Genomic DNA, 19,727 nt, shown 5'->3' with positions numbered 1-19,727 from the left:
CCCTCCAATAATTCACTTGCATGAAGGTTTAGTTATCTGACAGTGTGTTAGCTGCTTTCCCTTTCACATTCTCTGACTATCTCATCTTTGTTTCCCTGTTACAAGTCCTAAGCTCCACAACACTTGTTGTCTTCACTTTGTTTAGGTTGGTGTCACTTAGCTTCTCTGCCAGGTCAATCCAATATCCCCCAACCGAGGCACACAGGGAACGTGTGCTTATCTGTCATGCAACTAATCTGCAGTCGCCGCTTGCCCATAGCCCAGTCAAGTGTGACGGGACGTATGTACATAAGTCCTTTTGTCATGTTACTGAGCGGGCATGCTCTGTGCGATGATGATGATGATGATGCAGCTTGTGCTTAGGGCACGTCCAGCTACATGACAGGAGGAAGGTTGCGGGATCTTGCGAGGGAGACCAGCAGGGAGACTGCCGTGGGTCAGTGAATGATTTGTGTGGCTGACAGCCTGCTTCCTGACCAAGTCTCAGGAGCGAAGATGACAGGCTGAGTTATATGTTCTGGCACACCGTGAGCTGGCTATCCCTGCTTTAATTATCTCACGCTAAAACCTTCATTTTCGTAAGGCATGTGAAATCCCAGTTGTATTTAATTTAGGTCTCTTACTATTCTTTAGTCATTGCTCCGTTTCTCAATTACAGCTCGATGTTATGACAGAATTTTTTTGGTTCTCTTTCTGTGGAAGGAAATGTCCCCTATTTAGCTTGGCTTTTCTGCAACATTTAATGATTGCTTCCCCATGGCAATTGTCAATGAACCTGGGACAATCCACATCACTGGTATGCCTTTACTTTTTTTAAGGCAACCCAGTCACATTCCCTTAGTTGTTCAGCAGACTAGAAGACATAATCCAGTTGTAGACCTCAGTCTCAATTTTTTTTAATTTTTTTTTTTACCCTCAGGATGATGTGGACAGGTCTTTCCTTCCAGTATAGAAAAATAGTCTATGAAATGAAAGTTCTGTTTGCTACAAAAGCCCTCATATCACAGTAACAAATTGTCATATTAAGCCTCAGTAAAACCAGTTTTTCCTGTGCAGAGGAAGGAAGTCATACCCTGGCCAACAGACCCTTAGTGCTTTGCCCTTTCTGGTAGATCTCAAGCTCTTTTTGGGTCATTTCTCCCCACATGCTAGGCAGAGATTCTGTACTTATGAGCCCATAGAAATACCTAGTCCTTTTGCCTTCTTCCCTCCTATTTTCTGTGCATCGCTTTGATTCTCCTTAGGGTTTTAGAATGCTGCCCATCCCTGTGGTTGCCAGCACTTAAAATTTATGGCAGATGTTGAGCTCGTCGTTGTTCTGCAGGTCAGACTTTTTGCTTCCTCCCTTCCTCAGCCCAGCCTGGGGTAATTGTAGGTCACACATTGGGTGAGGCAGTTCTCAGCTGGCTGAGCTTCCATGATTTTTGGTGAAACCGTTACTTTTCTTTACTAGCTGTTTTGTTTCTGTGCTATAGGAGGGTGCGACAATTGTGTTGTTCCCAGGAAAAGCTTTTCTTGGATGTAGGGCAGGCCACCAGCACAGCCAAGTACCATCACTGTTCCTATATGAGAGAGTTATTTTTAAATCTTCTAAATCTTTAAATCACTTTGCTGCATGTGAGTGTCTTTACTGCCTTCCGTTGTGTCTTCAGGGCTCTCATTCAGGATTCCTTTGGTGATGTATTATTATCTGGAATTAACTCTAGAATTAACGTAAAGTACTACACTTTTTGACAGGCATTTTATTACCAAGGTCATTTTTTTTTTTTTTTGTGTGGTTGGTAGTGGTCAAGTTTCTTTTCAATAGTCTTCGTAGCATTAAATTTTACAGAATAAGTACAGGTACCTGGTGTCAACTGTGAAAATACTATAATATTTGTTTTCAAGTTGGCTAATGCTATTGTTTAAAATGCAAACCATGAGATATTATTACAAGTAGCAATACTGTATGTTTTCACCAACAACAATAAGAGAGTGGTGCAACTGGGAAGGATTGTACTGAATTCTAAGTATTAATTCAATTGATTTTAAAATGAGTCAGTATGGGTGAATAAGCTGCACTGTAACTTCTAACATGATGAGTAAACTTCTCAGATGGACTTCCTTATTTTGGTTTTGAACACTGCATAGAAATTGTTAAAATTAATTTTAATTTTAAATTTTATCAGTGGTACTGCATGTATTTTCAAATGAGACTTATTCAGGTGGCGACTTATTTCCTCTAGAAAATGAAAGAGATTTCATGTTTCCTTATTTAGCCAATGTAAGAACACCATTTATCTTGAAAGTAGCTACATCCAGATGCTGGCTGACTTGTACAGTGAAATAACTTTTTGTGGATTTGGGGAGTTCTGAAAGCCACTTTTGTGGAACAATACTAAATTCTCTCTTTCTCGCCACCCCACCCCTGAAGACCTGACGTTTTTATAAAGGAAACATGAAAAAAATTAAATATTTGTGATCGTTTTACCTCTAAACTACCAGGAGATGGCACCAGGCACATATATTATCTGCACCCTTTCAGTTTAGTCTTGAAATACGATGAGTTCATTTTACTGTTATGTACTTTAGACAAGTTTTAGCTGTGTTTCTTTTGCTAGTTTTTAAAACATTGTTCCAGAATGAAGGAAATACTTAACTTGATGCTCAGTTTTGATGTTTACCTTTGGTTGTTGCGCTAACAACTGATGAACAATTATTTTTAAAGGTTTCAAGTGGAGACAGGAATCCGGTTTCAGAACCAGGAAGAGCAGAACTTGAATGTGCTTTCCATGCCTTGAAAACTCCACAGTGGTTGATGATGTCATGCTACAGTGATAACAGGTAATGTGAAATCCACTGAATCCAGCTCTTTACGACTTAATCCCCTTTACTACTTAATCCCCAACCTGAAGGTTGATAATTTGAAAGATGAATGTTAATCTAGTTCATGTTAGCTTTGGTCACATCTGAAGTTTTCATATTAATAAATGAATGGAAAACTAAGGAGTTCTCAGGTAGTTTAGACTTATTAGGCCGGTATGCCACAGTTTAGCTTTTAATTCAAAACAGGTCTTCTGAAGAACACTAGAACAGGTTTATCAGCATAGACTCAGACTGTCAATGGGTCAACAGATAGGATGAGGATCAGATGAGGAGCAAACGGGTCCAGAAGATCAGTAGCATAGTAAATATATCTTGATAGTACCATAAGGGCTTTCGATAGGATCCTGTTCTATGGTTACAATGTGTTAGATGAAAATTATTATTTTGTGATTGCTTTCTAATTCTGTCACTTCTGATGTATAGCCACAATGGACTTGTTCAATTAAGTGTGTTGCAAGGAATAAAATACAGCTTACATAATGCCTAAGAATTATGATGACTGAGGAGGTAAATATATTGTGAAAAGCATATTATTTACATTAGAAACATTTCAAGCAAAAAAATGAATAATTCCTCTGATTTCCTCTTGAAAATTAGAGTGTTTATGCATTTTTTTCTAGAGTTAGATCCCCAGGCAAGTTAGGTGCCATAGTGTCAGAGAAATAATCATTACTGAAAATAGGCATGCAAAATATTCAAATTCTTTCTGCTAAGTATTGGACAGCTTAAGAAAATGGTAAAGGATGGCTTTCTAAATAAGATATCTATTCCCGTATGGAAGGAGGAATTAGTTAAAAAACATAATTTATTTCAAGAAAAACATCCTTTTTCACAAATTTTGAGAAATTTATGCATACCTCTCTTTAAAAAAAATGAACAGCAAATAGCCATCAATGTCTCATGACAGTGAGACGAGCTAAAGTATTTTATGAGGCACCCAGGCCACACGCGCCAGGACTGTTAGCTGAGCCATTCCTCTTTACCTCACTACCTGCACTTCTCACTGCATATTGCTACCTTGGGAAGTCTAATCCTCTATCATGGAGACAAAACCCTGACTTCTAAACTTTCTGTGGTGTCTTCATCATAACCCATCTGCTGTGCTGGTTAATTGCAGAAGAAATATGAGCAGTCTAGGAGTGATGTGGATTGTTAAAAATACCTTTATCTGAAAGTCAGGGAAATATTTATTTACTAACCTTGATAGCTTAAAAGCAATTAAAGAAGATGCCTTTGCACAAGAACAGCATTGAGCTAGGAATGGGAAGTATCGGGTACAAACCAAAACTTTACAATTCCACTTCAAGTGTAAAGAAGCTTTCCTCTCTCAGTTTGTCACATAGATCACAGGGAAGGTGAAATGTCCTACTTCTTAATTATTTTTTAATGACACTCATCAAGTAGTAAGGCATTTAAGTGTTTGTTAGAGTTTAGTTGTTGATTCGTTTTCAGTCTGGCAGCCACTTAAGAAACCAGGGAAGACTGTTTTGGATTCTATTTGCCCCTAAAAAAATCACTTAAGGGCAGACAGCAGGACCATTTGCAAAGTAGCTAGGAAAACAAGTGAAGAAAGGATGTGCTAGTACAATTTGAATAAAATAAGTTTATTTTCTAAGTCATTAATGAACCCAGAAGGACATGCTATTCACTGCTGAGCAGTGGCAAAATTTTTAGGAGAAAAACTAGAGAAGAATGGAACAATATTTGAAAGTTCACGCTAGTTATCTGCGTCTCCTGCACAGTGGATGGCCTCATCCAAACCTCATGATCTGATGTTGCTAGGAGTGTAAAAATGGAAACCAGATGGCTTGGTAATGTGAGTAGCAGTTTGATGCTAATTGTTCCTTACAGTCTCCCTTCCTTGTAATCCGATTTGAGTGAAAACATGGCATTATTGCTCAAGGTAAGCTATTCCTTGGTTGTAATCTGACAGTTAGTGGACAGGTGGACCAAGAGTAGGTACCTACTCTAAGGTTCAGGTCACTCTTGCTACCAAGGAAAATCCATTGAGCTAAAGCAAAGTTGTACTTCATTTGTGTTAGCTGAGTGAGTTGCCACATCTTTGATCTGACAAGTTTCTTTTAGCCTTTAAAGACATTAGTGAAGAAGTCCATGGATGTGGACTTGCACATAATGAAGCAGCAACCTAAGCAACGATCTAACATTTGTCAGAGAGAGAAAAAATATATAGTAAATATATATAAATATTTTTTATTAAACACACTGTTACTGCAGTTTTTGCAGAAATGCAATATAATCTGTTAAAACAGGAGAGAAAGGTTATGCAGACCTGCTTGATGAGAAGAAATCACTGGGTAATAACTGATTACCCAGTTACATCGAGGGGTGGCATCATTGCTTTTCTGTGCTGTGCTTAAGCTACAGGGTTTCTTTTTGTTACAAGCTCTCTGCAGGGACAGTGGGGTGTGACTGTACGATGTTTTGCAAGGTGACGCTGTCCCTTGGGGCTCCTGCAGTTGGGAGTCAGCACTCTGTTTTATTTCCATCCTTGCTTGCCAGGGACTTCGTATGAACTTGGGCTAATCAGTTTAGATCTAAGTTTCCAACAGTGGATTTACAAGTCCTGGGGGCTTAGGTACATTGCATTTCTGTAACTTCTACCTTGGAGTCACCTTGCTCACTGCCATCCTTTTATTTTAAAGAACAGGGAGGTTCTTTTTTTTTTTTTTGTGGAGACATGACAGTCATGATGCCCACACTCGATTATTTATTACTATGATATGAGAACAGTCATCTAACAATGAGAAGACTGAGGTTCAATAACTTTTGCATCCAGAAGACATCCAAACCCTCATCTTCCATGCCCAGAGAAGTGCTCCTGTCATCAAGCTTTAGGCTAGTTTGGCTGGCAACGTTCTTTATCCCATCTGTTGAAACTGTGCCACAGAACAAAAGGGAATTGAAAAACCATTGGAAGACAGAAGGAAAACGGAAGAGGCTGAGTTTTAATGGTCAGACCTGGCAAAGCGAGTCCAGACCCACAGTCCAGCTTCCAAGTTATTTTGTGTTTCACACAAATACTTTATTTTCCATATAATTTCACTTTGCATAAGCTTTTTAGTACCAGTAAAATCTAATCTTACTGAGATCTCCTGCTCTGAATTAAACTTATGACAGAAACTCTCTTTGAATATTTCTTTTTAAAGATTGATGCATTTGTTTATCTGACATTTTCAGTGTAAACAATATTAAACAACACAAAACAGTATTAGTGGGAAATGATAACAAAGACATGCTGCCCCGGTGATCATAGTAAACATGAGGGCTACGTGTCTCCTGTTGTTATTACCTAAATAACCTCCTAAAATGCTTCAGGATGATTCACCATATCTGCTTGCTGCCTGTGCTAATCTGCTAGGTAAAATGCCCTGCATCTTTTTGTGTTCTCTTTAACATGCCCAAAGTTGCATGTAGCTCTTTCCACTCAACAGCATGACCAGATTGCTGAACTCTCTCTGCCAAAAGCTTCATCTCACTGTGAATGGCTGTCTCCAGTTACTGCCACACACGCGTTTTGCATTACATTGATGATGTTTAGATTTCATCTCCACAGCAGCCTTAACCTTCCTCTGTCCTTGGGCACTTTTTGGCCAACCAGGTTGCAAATGAATTTAGAAGTCATAATAATCTGTGCTGACCTGCAGGTTTTTACACATTACACTTGCTGATTTTGCATTGTATTTACCAAGCAAATGGCACTGTTATTTGTAAAGAGGGACAAAGAATCTACCTAAGTTCTCTGCAGACAGTAGAGGACGTGCACATGATATTGTGCTGATATTTCATGAAAAATATGAAGAAAAGCTGATAATAACAAAACTGGACCTAGACGTAAACCCAGAGGAAAGAAGCAGTAGCAGACATGTTACATAGATATTCTCCAACATTACACAGGATGCTATAGAGCCAAAGGACATGATCTAACAGGGGGTGACCATTGTAAACAAAAGCTTTGTGTACCACCTTAAAACATGCAGTAATAAAAATAGTTTGACAGAGATGACCTCCATAGGGGTGCATTCTTAGGAATAGGCAAGAATCTAGAGCTCAGGAAGCATAGGGTCTACTCTCACATTCTCATTTACCCATGACTTGCTGTGTCATGTTACCTCTTTTTTACCCCTGACCCCATTCTTCAATTTCACCTACTTCAAGATGGGGTTGCAGTAGTTGTGGTACCATAAATAATATGGGTTTGTAAAAAGTTCTGTGATGCTTGCCTGGGCACTGCTCATCAGCCACCTCTGCTTGAGAGAGTTGTTTTGGTATGTGTAGTTAGTACAAACTGAATTTTACAGGTGGTAAGCACAACCAGAACTGGAAAGTGACTTTACATTTGCATGGCGAAATCACAAACAAGGAACTACCGGCTGCACAGTGTTTTGAGACTTCTTGAAGATTTAGGTGAATGATTTAGCTAAAAAAAAAAGGGCCCCATTTCTTGAGATGATGAGTTGTGATTAAGCATGATTTAGCCAACTTTCAGTATGTTTAAAGCTCATAAAAATCAGGTGTACCTACTTTACTAGATACAGAGCAGCTCATGTCTGAGCTGTTGTGACAAGGGAGTTACTTGTGTTTGTGTGCAGATGACAATGCTTGCCTTTGCAGACCTTCTCAGAAGGCAGTGACACACTTTTCACCTTCACAATTCAATTCCTGATGTGATTTTAAAAGCATTTTGGAAAACTTGATTAAGTTCTAATTCATAAACAGCTCCTCACCCATCTGTTAATGAATAATGACGAGTTACTATGGCCAGATTTGGATAAAAGCTAGCGTCTATTTGTCTGAAACAAAATACTGACCTGCGTAGCGCTACCTCAGCTTTTCTTTATAGAGTATTTCTATTGTGTTAAATAACAATGTGTTCCTTAAAACAGGCAATAGCAGTCCCTCCTCTACTCTTTCATGACCCTTTTTTCCCCCCCTTCTTTTTCTGGTTGCAGCTTATTCTCTTCTCTTTGAGAGGAGAACAACATGGTCTGGGAGTGTGGCATTAGAATTGCATGTCTTCCTTATTTCCTCTTGAGATTTGTGGCATGGAATTCTCTATATCTTTAACAGCATTAAGGTGAGACTTTATGGAGCCAGTCTTTTCTTGTATCTGGTTAAGGTGCTGGTACTTATTTAGATGCTTGAGAAGGAAGTATATATTTAATCTTATATTTGGTTTACCATATTATGAAGTAGAATGCTAGAAACCATGCTTACATTAGAATAGGACTGCCCTTTATAGCTGAGCTAATTTTCGTAAAGCAAAATAATTGATCCCAGAAAAAAAGTGCTCCTTCTCCATCAAACCTCCATTCTTTTTGACATACTGACTGTTCATTCTCTGGGAATCTAAAAATCATTTTTGGTGATTTATGGACTGCTGTTGCTAATATTTCCATGATCCTGTTAAAAGTGAGTGTTTTTTCCTCAGTGGCCAATTTTTGTGTTTTAAATAAGCAAAACGTCAATTAAACTAAAAACAGGTCTAAATCATGTGTATACTAAAATTGGCAACAGCTTGCTGGCAGATTTTATAAATCATCCGAATCTGTCTATATCTGAGGAAAATTAAAAACAAAGTTCTGAATAACATAAGGAACGAGGAAAGGCATAAATTTACATGGTGTGTGGCTGTGAAATAGTTGCAGGTAAGTCAAGTTTCAAATATTCCTCATTTGTATTTACTGTGTTATATGCTTGTGTATTATTCTATTTCAGACATGGTTTTATATATATAAATATATATGTTTATACACACACACACACACACACACACACACACTTGCTGTGGTGGATTTTGTTTCCTTTTTCTATGATGCTTTTTGCAGAGAATAGAAGTAAAAAGGATACGCATAAAATTCAACATGTACTTACTCATAACACATGTTATTTCTAGCACTTTGAAGGAGATACAGAACCACAGAATGGTTGAGGGTATTGGTCTTCCGTCCCTAAGCCTCTTTCCTGAACACTTGAGTAAGTCAACACAGCCAATGTAAGGTTGCATGTGCTTATTAAGGAGTGAAAGCCTTCAGCCCTAATCATGATGTGACAAAACCCACATCAGAATACCTTCAGGAATGATGCATAATATCTCATTTCTCCCCTATGGGAATGTTCAGCACAGCAAGCTCAGTTAAACAATCAAACTGGTATAGTTACACCACGTTTATACTCGTGTAGATGGGAACAGGCTTTGGCACAATACCTGTGAAGCCAGATGCCTCTCAGTAACTCACAGGAAGCAACAAGAATAGAGGATATTTGTAACATGATACTTCTCTTACTTTTTAATAAGTTTTACCCAAACTGGATGCTTTAGTAAAAGTATTTATTTTTCAAGAAATTATTCTGGTGCTCATATAGTTTCTGTTTACAAATGATTGAAACGGCAGCTTTTTCTCAGTAAACAATCCTAGCACGTTGGCCTGCTTGTTTACAGTGGATGCTATAAAAGCTGCATTAAGTGTTTCCTGTAGAGAAGAGTTCTTTCTTCCCCCTTTATGTTCAGCTTGTCCTGATGAATTTTATCCTAGAGGCTGTTAATGCTGAAGGGGGGAACAGGGATAGAGGCATTTAGATAGGAAAAGCCTCAAGCTTAATTTTTATTAATGCAGAGCACAGTCTTATATAGTAAGTGTTGAGACTGAAACATCCCTTGCCATAGTGAATGTTAATGAAATTACCTACATGATCAAGGAGAAGAGTCTAGTTGTTTAATTTTTCATGAGTTACCGTTTGGTTTTTAGATTCACTTTTCCAAATACTTTGGTGCAGTGCAAACACTGTTTTGTGACAAAGCATTGTTTCATGTGCCATTCTGAGTGATGTCCCAAATTGAATGTCTTCGACGATTGATTTTTCCCCTATACAAACAGGCCACAGCTTTCATTTGATTGCTGTATATTCCATGAATTCCAGTTTGCTAAATTTAATTTTTTAATCCATGTTTACATTAAATTAGCACTTCTGAAGTGACAGTTTCATAGAAAGTATTCTTACGTGTTTCCCTAAAATTAAAAAAATTCATATCCACTGAGCATTTATTTGCACATTGGAATATGATAGATGGCATCATGTGCCGCTTTCATTAAAGTACCAGCTGATCATGTGCCATTGCTAACTGAAGACTAAAGTTGAAAATTAAGTCACAATTAGCAGTATTTTGGGGGTCTGCATTTGATAAAAATAGTTATAACAGACAGTTTTTTATATAAAAACCAAGTCATTCCATGAGTGTGTGAGGGAGGTCAGCACTGCCTAGTAAATGCTGTGAGGAACCCCATAGGGAGTGTTTGGTGTTCATATTGTTAAAATGGAGGTCACACAATTGAAGTGTATGGTTCTGGCTCAAGAGTGCAGTCAAAGGAAAGTACAATATTGCAACGCACAGTCATAATCAATAGTCTGAGCTTGTTCTTACATGTCCTGTGAAAAGGTACAGGAAATTTTGTCTATCAGGAGGTACTTCATCAAGGAGGGAGTGGGGAGAATCAGAAGAAAATGAACTTCTAATACAAAAGTCTGTACAACTGTCTGGATTTATCCAGACATGCTAACCAGAATAAAACGAGTATTTTTGTTCTGTAGGAAGTTCTACTTAAGTTATTCTTAACATCTCATCTACAGGAAGTTAAATTAAAATACGCTTTTTGAGATGTGTATCTTTTGAAAAGTTTACTGGATAGATTGCAAGATAGATAATTTTTTTGCTCATCACATCAAAATTTACCATGATCATATAAACCTATGTGGATTATGAAGTATATTGTAAACACATGAATGAAATTAATGGAAAATGTGGAAGAGTTTTGGAGTATGAAGTCAGTGCTTCTGAGAAAGATTAAGACCTGGATTTAGCTGAACATTTTCTGGCTAAATACAGGTTTGCCAGAAAATATGATTATGTAAAAATTTCAATGAAAAATGAGATTGGAGATTAATGGCATTGGAACTTCACGAGATTTCATTTTTCATCAAAATGTAATGCTTGTTTTATTCAGCAAGCATTTTGACAAAGCCCTTTTTTTAAAGAAAAAAAAAAAAAAGAAAATTAATCATTTGCTGTCTTGCTCTATGAATAAGACCAGTAAGTAGGTAGGCAGGGACTGAACTGAAAACAAAGGGGTAGTTTCCCCACTAATGATTGAATAGGATTCAAGAGCATTCCAGTAGAGTGCATTCCAGATAGGAATCGTATTTAAAAGCAGGAAAGGTAAAGGGTTGTGTACACTGCCCAGCTGTTTGTGTTGCCCAGGTTAGAAGGCACTTCTCTGGGTAAGGACCTTTTCAGAGCTACTAGTGCTTCAGCTGCAGGGCCTGATGAAGTGGGCATTTCATCAGGGGAGTGAGAGGCTTCAGAAGTGGGTGAGCTGTGGGAGGGAATGCAATGCACAAGGCTACACAACATCCAGAGCTGGGAATTTTTATGTGGCACTTACGAAATACAGAATAATTTGCCTTCTGCTAATGCTGGACAAGTGACTGTGTTAGCTCAAGGACAGAAATACTAACAACATCCTACAATGGCATACTTTCTGTCCAGAATTTCACATGGCTTCCAGACTGTTCTTGCTGCAGTTTAGAAAAAAATATGTAAGTGTAAACTAGTCGTTTTTCTTTATTATTTTCTTAAATTTTATTGTTTTATTTTACCTTTATAAGGCACTTGTTAAAAGAAAAAACATGACACCAAATTGAAGCTCATTAAAACGTATTTTAAATAATCATTTTAATGTGAGGAAGGTGGAGAAAAAAACATAAATAAGTTCTAGTGGTTGATGTCTTTTTTTTTTATTAAGAAAGATAAAAAGTTACCCATGAAGACTCTTATCCATTCACAGTTTGGGTCAAAATAGCTGTTTTTATTGAAGAGGGAAAAAGAGGGGAAACCTTTGATTCAGCTTACTGTTCAGTGTCAAAATTAGTTTGGGATCTGTGCTGCCCTTGCAGAGCCTGTTACTATCATAGTGTGGTGCTAAGCCTCTGCCAAGGTGGGGTAAGCAAAGCGGTCCGTTGAGCGCAAGGTACCTGTAGTGCCGGGTGGTCCCAGCTCAGCACTAATCTCGTTCCAGAGAGTCCCACTTCCTGCCCATGTTACTCAAGTCACATTCCTAGCACCATCCTAGCTGCCCACAGCATGCACGGCTTCTTTCCCTTACATGCCAGTAGCTGGTTCACAAACAAAAGCAGACACCTGTCCTAAAATAGAGCTGGGGATCTGTTCTGGATCCAGCTGCAGCTGCAGTTCAGAGGTATATAGTACTGCATGACCCTTTGCTGAAGCACAGGAATGCCTTAGGCTTGGTTCAAGGATCTCTTCGCTGTTTTCTGGTGCGCAGCACAGTCCTTGTGTGATCAAAGCTCTGTACTATTTGGAAACCAAGTTCTATCATTTGGTTGGTGGCCGCTACATGATTTCTGCCCCTTCTAGTTCAGCTGTTCAGTTCATCTCCTGAGTTGTGTGTATTTGTCTTCAAAGGGAGACTGTTGCTGTTTGCTCACTGTTGGGTGTGCTTGGAAGGCACTGTAACAAGGGTCTTTTTCACACATGCTATGAGGCAGCGTGTTCCACAAAGGAGGTCTCCTTTCCCTGTGTAAATGATTTGTTTGGTAAATGTTAGCAAGTTCTGTAGTTCTGTTGTGTCCATATGTTCAGTATATCTTTCTTACGCTGTTTAATTAATCCCCAGTGCCTTCACAACTCTTACACAAGGGGTAAATTCGCTGTAAGAAAATCGAATTCCAGCAAGCAGGATTCTTTCACTGTTCAGTCACTTTTAATGTCCGTTTTGCTGTTTTGCTATGAAAAACTGAATTATAATAGTAACCATATCAAACAAATCTGAATAAGAATAATTTGAATCCCCATTAACTCTAATAGGCTTTTTTAAACTCAGTATGAAAATCAGATTGTCTGTAATTAACTTCCAAAATACCCCTTTTTACACAAAGGCTATCCCAGGGGACACTTGACAGACCTCCCTGTCTAGCTTTTTTGCAGGTTCCTGTATGCAGAAATGTAGCAGATGATTAGTGAAAGCCACAGCATTTGTTGCTGTGATACTTCTCTTAAATGCGAGTGTTTTCATAACAATGCCACTGAGGGAGTGGAACTTCCTGGTCATGCACCAAAGTCCAGAGTACAGTTTGGACCACAGCAGAAGGATAGCTGTGAATATTTATTGAGACAAGCCTTTAAGAATGTAGCATACGTAAAGAGATGCCGATACCTCGGTATTTGAAGTAACCACAAGTGAAAAATAGATTAGTACAGAGTGTTGCCTCCATCAGGTAACTAATTTTAAAAGCAACAACAACAACAAAAAAGGTTTTCTGCTGTTTTATCTCTGAAGAGGACAGAGACAAACCTGGGTTCACATTTGCCTCTCTTATCTGTGCGTGTTTCCTCCTGTTTGTCCCATTTCTGTCCATTTCACTTTCAGTATTGTTTTTCAGAGCTTGGGGTAGGCCACACGTCCTGTAGGCACAGACTGCCTGAATATGCTTTTTTGAGTTTGGAAGCTGATTAAAGGGTCCCTACAAACATAATTTTAGAGCAATAGATAGGTGACAGGAAAAAAAGCTGTTGTTGAATTTGCGTAGTGGGAAGTTTTAAGTTGCTATATATTGCTATACCTTATGATTATTAAAATAAAAGTTACTGTGAAAGAGATGATACTGAAGTAGTAAGAGCTGCATCCTTGGAAGCATTGCTGGATAATCTGAACAGAGAAAAGTAAAGAGAAATGTGACATGTGGAATTGAAGAGGGTTCCAGAAAATCCACAGAACAAAGAGAATGACTTGGAAATAGATTCACTGAGGTGTCCTAAGCTGCAAACCTCCTTCAACATTTTTCTGCATTTAGGACACTCTTAATAGCCTCCTGTGTGAATTATCTGATGTCTACTAAGGACTGAGAGACACCATTCCTTTCCCACATGGGCATTAGTAAGTTTTCTTCCCATTCCTGAAAACTGTAGATATTTAACATCTTTTGAGACCTCTACTGTTTGGATAAATCTGTTTGAAGGCGGCTGGCAGAGCCTTAAAGTTCTTGAGAGGAATGGCTCAGACAGATGAATACATACACAATACATGAATGCATAAATCTTGCTTCCTGCAAAAAAAACTCTACTAAATTCTGATTTAGGTCTTCAGAGTATTTATTTTGTGACCACAGTGCTAAACTTTGCTAAGAGCTGTTTCTGCCACTGATTGATAGATTCAGGGAAGAAGATAATCTGAAATAAAAGGATAAGAAAGTGCAGTTGTTTGACATAAGGAATGCTGATGATTTCTAAGGCATGCTGTCCATAGATCGAATACACTATCTGAGAAAAGCAGAATTGTCCAAATCAGGTATCCCCTATTTATATCTTTTTTTTTTTTTCCAATTCTCTGCAGTGGTTTCTTTAAAGAAAAAATGAAGGAATCCAGGCTATCCTCAAAGTACAGGGAAAACAGAGACGCCTTTTTTATTTCCCTCCAGGAACTCTAGAGGAGGAGAGTAGGTAGAAATATGAGTTGGAATCACAACATTTTTTTCAACAAAATTCTCAGCCATATGCTTTTAATTGTGTACCTGCACATTCAGTTAGTTGGCTGTGGGCTGGTTAGGAAGCAAGGCCTCATTTTCCTTGCCTGTGGTTGCATTTCACTGTTCCTTTGGCATAGTATTGAGTCATGACATTACTGAGGTTGGCATAAAAACGTGAGAAACAGTGAGCTTTATTGTTACTTTTTATACTTTATTCAGTGATGCTGAACCAGTAGACTCAGGAAGTCCCATTTTTTTCTCATCAGTCTTAGAAGGGCTGATTGATTATATTAAATGGATCTGAGCCTTGATGTCTGACCAGCCTGTTTGTCATAGGCAGCTAACTTGGGAAGGAAATATGTAATTATTGGTGAACAGGACCTAAGCTGGAAAGGGGTGACACTGGTCACATTGGTGTTTCTGGTACAGTTCACAAGACGTAGCAAACAGTTACTAGCATCTTCGCTTTCCAACCCAAAGTATCCAAGCTATTGTTTTTCCATTACTTGCCATATCCCAGTCACACAGCTGGTACCAATGAAATCTTCTGCATGTTATTTGTGTTCTCCTATCTAGCATGCCTGACAAAGCAGAAATGTGCAGATGCTACTGCTCACTACTCCTTTGCAAACAGATTGCTTGCATCATTTTTCTCAGTTTAATTAAGATACATAGTTTTTACTTAGATGCATCTTAATACCTCTCTTGAATCTGCATATGTTCTCTTTTGTAGACTATTCTGTTTCCCACAGAGAAAATGATTTTATAAATAAACACAATGTATTTGTTTACATGGGGGATAGACTATATGATTCTAACGCTTTTTGTGTCTTTCCTGAGGAGACAAAAATGTCAGATTTGGGGTATTTTCTTATGCATATTTTTCTTCTGATGTCTTCTTTTTGTCTTGTAGGAAGCTGTGCTTTAGTAGAAAGCTATGTTAAAAATATAGTTAAAAGAAAATTGATCTTAAACTAATCCTTTGAGTCAATTAAATAATACTGATCTCAGTAGAACATCTATTAGTGTACATGTGATGTTACTACTAATACAGCATGAATTCATTACAGCCAGGAGTAGCTCAATGAATTCCAGATGAATTCACAATAGCTGGATTCTTAAAATGCTACCAGGTTTACTTCAGGTTTTCTGTTTCCATGTGTAATTAATACCAGAACCCATCACTGCTACCTGCTCCTACTTAAAAATGAAAAGAAAATAATCTTATATATGAAATAAAACTGAAAACATGAAAAGGTGTGCCTGAGTCTTGGCATTGATAATCAAAAATGACAGGTTTAAAGCCCCTGAAGACACTGATTTTATGTAACCAGAAGTTGTTGGTTTATCTCCTTCAGCACAAATCCAAACAGCCAAAATACTCCAACTACTTTAATATAACTAGCTAGATTAGTACCTTGCTTTAAAAATTATTCATATCCTGCGTAGAGATACTCTAAGTGTAAAACTGTCTACAAAACTATATTTCAAAGATATCTATGAAAATAAAATGTATTTTCAAACATTTGTTAGCCAGACATCCTAATCCCAGGTAGAAACATAGCAGCTTCTTTTCCTAAGAGCGGCTAAATCTGTTTAAATTGTACTTTTTGCAAAAAGAGACATAGAAACTTAGACAGGTTTGCACTGTCATGGGTTGTATTGGTAAGTAATTTTTTTAGAAGTGTCATATGATTGTTAGAAGCTTCACCTAATGAAGTTCAGCATTTCATGTAGCACGTTAGGTTTCAGACTGGAACCCCTGCTATGTTTGGACCCGTGTAACATCACACATTTTAAATGACATTATACCAGCTTGGTACTGGCTAATACCAGAATCAGACCCCAACTCTGGCAAATATATTTAGGTTTGAAGATTTCACTGGTCTCTTTTTCATCAGCCCTTAACATATGGTTCACACAACATTTCCATAGCTTAATAGACCAGATGTGTGTTTTGTGCACACTTCATCAGAAAGCACTGCACCAAGGACATGGCAAAAATCATCTCCAATAACTATTTAATGTATTGGTTATGTGACAATGTAAATCAAATCATGGTCCCATAAGGGCTATTTCTTTTTCTGTAATGTAGAGGACATGCACTGGTAATGGGAAGCGAGGCAGCAAGTTGGGACAGGTCTTTTTGTTGCTTTCTGTGTATGGTAGGAGGAGGATACTTGTATCAGAATTGTGAAACTAGCCATTTTTCACTTCAGCTCTCATCCCAGTTGAGTGTTGAAGTCAGACGCGTATTTATGCCAGCACTGTTTCCTCAAAGTTTACTTCACCCTGACAGTGAGGAAAATTTACCAAGGTCACCCCAGCTCTGCGATTCATAGTCCAATGACAGCTTAGGGAAGAGAATGAGGGTGAATATAAGATGTACATAAGGTATCAACAGACTAAGAACAGTCCCCGCTACTGAATAACAACACATTTGCCACAAAGATTTAACAACTAGCTTGCAACTCACAAATAGAGAAATACAGGTCACACTTTTTCCTTAAGCAAGCATAGTGTGAGAAGAAAGGCCACATCAAGGTCTGTGGAATAGTGCTGGATGACAAAGACATTAGCATTTTTATCCCTGGGACTCCCAAATATGCATGAAATTCTCTGCTTTTCCTCCACTCTTGGTTGGATCCAACCACCTCACATGTGAAAGCTCAGGGCAGAGCTGGGTGATGGGCTGATGCAGGGCTGTCAAACATCAAGAACTTTGCACTGGGCTGCACGGCTCACAGGCCCCTATCAGTAACCGTGATGCTCTGTTAACATCTATTTAAATACCTCCTGTATGCAAATGTTTCTTTGATTCCCTTGAGAGAAAAGCAATGCATTGACTGGTGTAGAAGAAATTTTTGTGGCTAATGCATTTTGGTGGGGACAGAACAAATATTCCATCATCTTATTCTTCACTAAGGCCATGCACTTTATACCTTCTCCATCAAGAGTACTATGGTCTCCACCTTCAGACCCAGAGGACCTTTTGAGACCGGTAAAGCCATAAACCTATTTTTTAAAGAAAAGAAAATCACCTGCAACCTTTTCTAGATATAGTCTGGTTTCTTTCAAAATACCGTGTTCATCATGAGACTCTGTCCTACTCTTCTGCTTTTAACATGCTTAAAAATCATTTTTGAAGTCTTATGAAAAAGGGACAATGAAGAGGCACTGAATGGAGAAACACTGACAAAAGAGAAGAATGTAAAAGGAGAGTATAAAGGAGGCAAAGGGAGAAAGGAATAAAAATGGAAAATAAAATAAAATGAAAAGAAGAAAATCCACACAGCTACCTCAAAGAAAAAGATAGGATTGAAAATCAGTTTTATACAGTCAAGGTTTTATGTAGGGTTGGAAAAACTTAGACCTGATACTGCTGGGAATAAGTCCAATTGGACTAGTGGATATGTACCTGATTGCAATGGGGCAGAAATGTAGGGTTTGTGGTGGTGGTGGATTTTTTTAATGGGTTGGGGTTTTTTTTGACAGAACGTTCAGTGATTTATGATCTAATATGTTTTCAGAAAGGAGTTGTGAGTATCAGGACTGAGACTTCAGCTCCTAAGTGCCTATAGCATTTCAAGACTTAAGCTTAGGCTAGATTTTATAGGTATTTGTCAATGAGGAGCTTAAGTTTGAAGAAACATCTGAACGTTAGTGCTTTTGAGAACAGTATCCATTAAATGTTCTAGGGACAGTAAAGTAACCAGGAAAGGATAATAACTGTTGGCTTGAACAAGAGGAATGTTAGGTTACCACGCCCGGCTGAGATGCTAAAGAGAGAGAATGTATTCACATTTTTGTTTAATGTAGCTATTCAGTAAGGTCATTCTTATTCCACAGATTTTTACGGATGGTCTTTGTTGTGTTCTGCAAAGAATAATTTTATTACATTTACAGCAGTAACACAGTCTGTCTGATATGGTAGGACTCTCTTAGTAAGCTGTCTCTTTGTTCAGGACAGCACAGGGAGAAAAACACTGTAGAAGACCTGAAGAGTAACATAATGTAAAAGCCTACAGGATATCTTTTCCTCAGGATGAAGCAGCCTGACAGTACTCCTCAAGCTCAAGGAACTTGTGGCTGTCTCTGTAGAGGTGTTCCAGTGTCCCATTGTAAGAAAAGAGAAATATTCCTAGTTACAGGCTGCCCTGCCCATTCCTTCACAAAACTGCTGAAAATGTTTCTCCTCTTAATGTAGAAAACCCTCAAAATTAACTACTGAATATATCACTTGAAAAGACCATGAGCTAATGATATTCTGGCTTGGGACTTTTTCAGTCAAAACCACATGCACATTAAATTTTCGTGTGAATGTTGGGCCACAGAGAGGATTAAACACTCACAAAAGTCACTCCAGAAAACATAAAGATAGAAGAAAGCAAAGGCATCTGGGTTTTGCGCCTTTTTCCTGTCACGCTGGAGGAATGAGCTACAGCCTGTTGATTTAATTGTGCTAAGTGCTGTGGGCCTTCAGCTATGTTAATCATGCTCTATGCAGAGCAGCTGTGCAGCACTGGGTGCGCTGGCTGGGAGGCAGGCCCTGCTGCAGCCTCCGTGTGCTTCCTGGGGCTGGGGCTGTGGGGGTCAGGGTAGAGGGCATTTCAAAGCACAGACCTTTGCTGCCTAAAGAAATGGGCTCATTTTCTTTAATTTTATACCGGCTGTAAAATCAATTCCAAATAATAATATCTAACCTATTATTGACACTTTATCCTGTGGGGAATAGCCGATTTTGACTATTATAAGCAACCACTGATTTTCCCCAGGCCCTCAGGGCCTCCTGTTGTGACTGAGGCAAATGTTGCTAATAAACGCCTCCTTCAAAGTGACTTTTCCAGCTGAATCGGAGGGATTCCAGTCACCCATTTGATGGAACTTTAACCAGAAACGTGTTGGACAAATTAAATATGGGTTAGCCTCTTGCTCTGGACTATATCAAGAGCCCATAAATGCAAAATGTTTGAGTCACAGAAGACCATGCTCTGTAATTAACTATTGTAACTCTCCTCGCAAATCAAAAGCAGCCTAACCTGTAGAGTTCAATGTGTCAAGATGTGGGCACTGGAATGGTTTAGAGAAGGAAGAAGAGGAAAGAAGAATAGAGGGAAAGGTAAACAAGATTTTGCATACATGTATATTACTGTTAGCCTAGTATCAGGAGTCTTGAACTTCTCACCTTGTAATGGATGAGCAGGGGGCTGAAGTGCTTTAATGTATAGACTCACATTTGAGTCCATATGTCATTTATCCTACTGGAGAAAAAAAAAAAATCTTCAGACTTATCCACTTGGAAA

This window comes from Phalacrocorax carbo, chromosome 4 (genome assembly GCF_963921805.1).
Source record: "Phalacrocorax carbo chromosome 4, bPhaCar2.1, whole genome shotgun sequence".
Classification (NCBI taxonomy): domain Eukaryota; kingdom Metazoa; phylum Chordata; class Aves; order Suliformes; family Phalacrocoracidae; genus Phalacrocorax; species Phalacrocorax carbo.
This window is presented reverse-complemented; position numbering follows the sequence as displayed.